Consider the following 6,261-nt stretch of genomic DNA (forward strand, 5'->3'; position numbering starts at 1 on the left):
CACACAGACCCACCACATGGGATCCCCAGGAACCTGGCCCCCACCATGCACCCCCGGGACATGGGGTCCCCAGTAACCCCACCCCCCCACCATGCACCCCGGGACATGGGGTCCCCAGTAACCCGCCCCCCCCCACCTTGCACCCAGGGACATGGGATTATACAACTGCATTCGCTCCAATCCCTCTGTCATAAACAGATAGTTAAGGGTTAAGGTCTCTTTTACCTGTAAAGGGTTAACAAGCTCAGTAACCCGATGAACACCTGACCAGAGGACCAATCAAGGGACAAGATAATTTCAAATCTATGGGAGGGAAGTCTTTGTCTGTGTTCTTTGTTGGGTCTTTGTTCTCTCTTTGGATCTAAGAGAGGCCAGACACATTTCCAGGCTATCCAAGTTTCCTGAAGTATTTTCTTCTATTCAGTATAGTGAGTATTAGAAAGGCCGATTAGTTTTATAATTAATTTCTACATTTGCAATTGTGAATTTGCTGGAGAAATCTCTTTATTTCTGTTTGCTGTTACTTTGATTATTCTGAGAAAGGAGGGGGGGAAAGCCTCTCCAGGATTATAAGCTAGACCCTGTATATTTTTCATCCTGGTGTTACAGAGCTAGTGTACTTTCTTTCTTTCTTTTAATAAAATCCTTTGCTTTTTAGAAACTGATTGATTTCTTCCCTTGTTTGGATTTTCAGGGGAAGGGGAGGGGGGAAAAGTGAATCCCTCTTTGTTTTGATTCAAGGAGTTTGAATCCAGGTATCTCTCCCAAGGACAAGGGGAGGGGGAAGGAGGTGGGGGGAATGGATTATTTCCCTTTGTGTTGTGATTCAAGGAGTTTGGATCTGTGTTCCCAGGGAAAGTTTTGGGGGAACAGGGAGTGTGCCAGACACTGGAATCTCTAGTTGGTGGCAGCTTTACCAGATCTAAACTAGGATTTTAGTTTAGAGGAGTCCATGCAGGTCCCCATCTTGTGGACGCTAAAGTTCAAAGTGGGGAATAAACCTATGACACCCTCAGACAGAGACAAACACCTACAAGATCTCTATCAAGCATTCTTAAAACTACAATAGCCACCTGCTGAAGTGAAAAAACAGATTGACAGAGCCAGAAGAGTACCCAGAAGTCACCTACTACAAGACAGGCCCAACACAGAAAATAACAGAACGCCACTAGCCATCACCTACAGCCCCCAACTAAAACCTCTCCAGCGCATCATCAAAGATCTACAACCTATCCTGAAAGATGATCCCCTCACTCTCACAGATCTTGGGAGACAGGCCAGTCATCGCTTACAGACAGCCCCCCAACCTGAAGCAAATACTCACCAGCAACCGCACACCACAGAACAAAAACACTGACCCAGGAACCTATCCTTGCAACAAAGCCTGATGCCAACTCTGTCCACATATCTATTCGAGTGACACCATCATAGGACCTAATCACATCAGACACGCCATCAGGGGCTCGTTCACCTGCACATCTACCAACGCGATATATGCCATCATGTGCCAGCAATGCCCCTCTGCCATGTATATTGGCCAAACCGGACAGTCTCTACACAAAAGAATAAATGGACACAAATCTGACGTCAGGAATCATAACATTAAAAAACCAGTAGGAGAACACTTCAGCCTCACTGGTCACTCAGTAACAGACTTAAAGGTGGCAATTTTGCATCAGAAAAGCATCAAAAACTGACTCCAACGAGAAACTGCTGAACTAGAATGAATATGCAAACTAGATTAATTTGTAAACTATTCAAACTTGGTCTTGAATAGAGACTGGGAGTGGCTGGGTCATTACACAAATTGAATCTATTTCCCCATGTTAAGTATCCTCACAGCTTCTTGTCAGCTGTCTGGAATGGGCCATCTTGATTATCGCTACAAAAGTTTTTTTTTCTCCTGCTGATAATAGCTCATCTTAATTAATTAGCCTCTTAGAGTTGGTATGGCAACTTCCACCTTTTCATGTTCTCTGTATGTGTGTGTGTGTGTGTATATATATATATATATATAAAATCTTCTTGCTATATGTTCCATTCTATGCATCCGATGAAGTGGACTGTAGCCCGCGAAAGCTTATGCTCAAATAAATTGGTTAGTCTCTAAGGTGCCACAAGGACTCCTGTTCGTTTCGCGGCTACAGACTAACACGGCTGCTGCTCTGAAACCTGTCAGTGTCTCAGGTTCAGAGGAAAGGCTGGATTCCGGGCTTAGCACAGCAGAGCAGCCTTGTGAATAGAGCCCGAGACACTTTGGATGTGTCGTGTGATCTCTTAGTGAGCTCTGATGCATGTGATGCCTTAGGGATGCAGAACTTGGTAGCTGGCAATCAGAAGAACTGTAGTTCAGACATGCTAATAGGAACTGGTTGTGTCTCTTTAAGGCAGCGGTTCTCAAACTGGGGGTCGGGACCCCTTGGGGGGTCACAAGGTTGTTACATGGGGGGGTCGCCTCCACCCCAAGCTCCGCTTTGCCTCCAGCATTTATAATGGTATTAAATATATAAAAAAGTGTTTTTAATTTATTAGGCGGTGTATCGGGGTGGGTACCCGCTCCTGCCCTTCGGGGCTTAAACCAGCCCAGGAGGGGGCTGTGGCTGGGGCAAGAAGGGCTTAAACGCTGCAGCTCTAAAAGCTGGGCTGATTGGGGACGCAGCCACAGCTGGGCCCCACCCTAATCAGGCCACAGCTGGCCTGGATAAAAAGGCCAGGGAAGCCAGGGGCAAACAGTCTCCCTCTACCTCTAGAGGGAGATGGGCCTGGCTGCAGGGAGCTAGACACAGGGTACCTAGAGTGGAGCAGGGCTGGGGAAAGGCAGAGGAGCTGGGGAGCTCCAGCCTGGAAAGCCCCAGGCTGCGGCCTAGCAGTGGGCCAACAGGTACTGGAGGTTGCAGGGGGCAGCTCAGGGGTAGGCCAAGGCAGCAGGTCCAGACCCCTTTGCCTGTGATGAGTGGCTGATACTGCAGTCTGCCCCAGAGTGTGGGGCTAGACAATGACTGGCAGTAGCCAATACTGAGGCAAAGTGGGGCTAGTGGGTGGGGGGTTCCCCAGGGAGGGGAGACCCAGAGTGGTGGGGTGCTGCCAGAGAGCAGCACCCCAGTTAAAAGGGCACCAGGGAGGGACACGGGGGCCAGAGGACAGGCAGATCACAGGCCTGCAGAGGGTGCTCCTGGCTGGCAGTGAGCTAATTCCCGAGGACAACCAGCAATAGGCGCCGCAGGGGTGCGTCCGCACATCTACATGGGAGGGTTGCACTCAGAGGCTTGCTGTGTGAAAGGGGTCGCCAGCCCAAAACTTTGAGGACCACTGCTTTAAGGCATGGGGTCCCTGCGGGTTACCTAGCTGACAAGGAGTGAACCGCTCTGCCCATAGCTGTTAGCACAGAGGACACCGCTAGACAGCCAATAAATTCTGTTCAGCAGGAGCGCTCAGATTTTGCCACTCCAGCACTGGGTGGGGAATACAGAGGGAGCGCAGCGGCAGAGCACGTGCTTTGCACATAGGGTTTAGTGTAATAATTCCACAGGTTCGCTACACTAAGGGTAGGTCTACACTTACCGTCCGGGTCGACGCGGTGAGTTCAACTTCTCGGAGTTCGAACTATCGCGTCTGACCTAGACGCGATAGTTCGAACTCCGGAAGCACTGCGGTCGACTCCGAAACTCCACCACCGCAAACGGCAGTGGCGGAGTCGACCTTGGAGCTGCGGACTTCGATCCCGCGGCGTCTGGACGGGTGAGTAGTTCGAACTAGGGTACTTCGAATTCAGCTACGCTATTCAGGTAGCTGAATTTGCGTACCCTAGTTCGACCCCCCTTCTTAGTGTAGACCAGGCCTAAGATTGTCACTGTTTCAGGGCAGAGCACGGCTCCCTGACATTTATATGAAGTTGGGATTTTATCTAGCCAGTGACGTCTACGGTGTGTATACCACAATCACCTCCATGTTCAGTGGACGTTCATCGCCCGATACAGGGGATTTCAAGATTCCTGGGACTCTCTGGGGAAGGGAGTTTTATTCAATATTTTCAAAGGGTTTTTTTTCCCAAAAAAATATTCCCATAGAATCTTTGGATTCAAGTTCATATTGAAAATGGTTATTAATGTGGTTATCAGCTGCTGAAAAGCAGACTCAGGCTACTGCAATATCTGAGCAGCAGTAAGCCGGGGCAGAGGTGGTGCGTGACGGTAATGCTGGCTGACTGGGAGCTGCAGCTGGGTGATGGAGTGCATGACTCCGCGACAGGAGGCCCCAGGCTTACTTGGGATAGCCAGGAACCATTTTTTTGGGTTTCATTTCCTGTCACCAGCACTGGGGGCTCCTCCTGGGGTAATGGGAGCCCCCTGGATCCCCACACCACTGCTGCCACCCAGATCAGGCATGCGTGGGGGCTGGGAGGCTGCCTCCCATGCAGGGTAGAGGCTGATGGTGTCTCTGTATCTTCAGTCCAGGGCACAACCTCCCCCCACCCACCCTCTGCTGCACAAGCTGTGGCCCTGTTGCAAAGGCATTTCCTGTGAACCCCCAGCCCCACCCCAGGAGAGAAGGCTGGGTCCTCCGGGGTGGGGAGGAGACTCTGCTTTCCCTGCAGCCCTGAGGCCACAGGCTGCGCTGGGAAAAGCAGGACTCGGGATGTGACCTACAGGGAGGGCTGCGTAGCTCAGTTGTAGGGTGTGTCCTTCCCCTGCATTACACCCTGGGTTTAATCCTTAGTGTCTCCAGATTCTTTTGCCCTGCGCAGCTGTGATGATCTAATGGGTTAAAGGGTTGGACTCAGTATGTACTGGGCTTTCCCTGCACAAGCTCAATAATTCCTGGTCACTGCCGGAGGGACGCATCAGTCTCATGGAAGGTCAGTGGGGTTTGTGCTCCTAAATCCCCTTGGCTCCATAGCGATTCCTGCCCCCTGTGCCTCTTGGGATGACGGAGAAGGAGGGAACCCCTGAGTCCTGGCGGGAAAGGTCCCATCAGCACAGACTGAACGCGTAGAGAGCAGAGCTGCGGGTGATTTACGCCCTGCAGGGACACGGCCCCCTTGAGCGGACAGGAGGCACATGCAACAGGTTTGGGATGCTGCTGCCGCTGATGGAGAGGGAAAAAATCCTGGAGTAAATGAGAGCAGAGACCCAGGGAGGGTCAGGTGAATGGCAGCTCCACGCAGGGCCCCGGTGCTCAGACACCCCAGGTCTAGGGGGTTGGGGGGAGGTTCTGAGGGACACAGAGGAGCTGAAGTCCCTCAGCATTATGTGAACTAGGCACTGCGGAGTTAGGGTCACCATATGTCCCATTGGGGGGGGGGGTTGCAACAGGGCTTTGGTGAGGAGTGATGCCAGCCCCGCATGGAAGGGGGGGCAGGGCTTGGGTAAGGATCAAAGCCAGTCCCATGCGGGGGGGAGCAGGCTGCGCTCAGACGAGAGCCCTGCGGTGGGGGGAGACAGGGCTTGGGCCAGCAGCTCAGGCCAGCCCCACGTGGTGTTCCCTTTTCCCTTTGGGAACTATGGTCACCCTATGCCGAGTGACAGGGTTTCACACCCTGCCCAGCTGGGGCTGAGAGAATCAGCATCTACCGAGGGCTGGGATGGAGCCGAGCGGGAGGCACGTTGGAACCGAGGAACCTGGGGAACATTTCAATCCTTTATCTTTTATTGTTGGCTTTAAGCTTTTGTAGATTCAATGACTGCGCCTCTGCTCCCAGGTCTCTCCCAAGCATATAACATTTCTTTACAAAACGCTAAAGACTTTAGCAGAAATGAGTGAAACAGAACGACCACTTGCTGGCGCCGGAATGAAAAGCCCCATGATTCCTCTGTGTGTGTGTTGACTCTGAAAAGGGATTTGGGTCCACTCACTTCATTGCTGTGCTGGTAACATAGCAGGCCAAAGCTATTTCCATGATTGTGACACTGGGTGTGAGGAGGCTTTAATCTCATTAAAATGGAACACTGAGTTATTAGCGGCAGCTTCCCAAAGGCAATTCCAATTGGTTCCTCCCAGAGATGGGTGGTCGGATCTCTCTGGCTCCCACGGTCAGTTCTCCAGGCTTTCTCCCTCCCTCTCCACCACTGTCACATGCCCCCCCTAGTAATGAACCGATAGATATAAACTGACCATCAGCAAATTTAGGCTTGAAAATAGATGAAGGTTTCTAATCATCAGAGGAGTGAAATTCTGGAACAGCCTCCAGTGGGGGCAAAAAACCCAACTGGCTTCAAGACTGAGCTTGGTAAGTTTCTAGAGGGGATGGTAGGATGGGACTGC

The sequence above is a fragment of the Mauremys mutica genome, chromosome 26, assembly GCF_020497125.1.
Source record: "Mauremys mutica isolate MM-2020 ecotype Southern chromosome 26, ASM2049712v1, whole genome shotgun sequence".
In the NCBI taxonomy this organism is placed as follows: Eukaryota; Metazoa; Chordata; order Testudines; family Geoemydidae; genus Mauremys; species Mauremys mutica.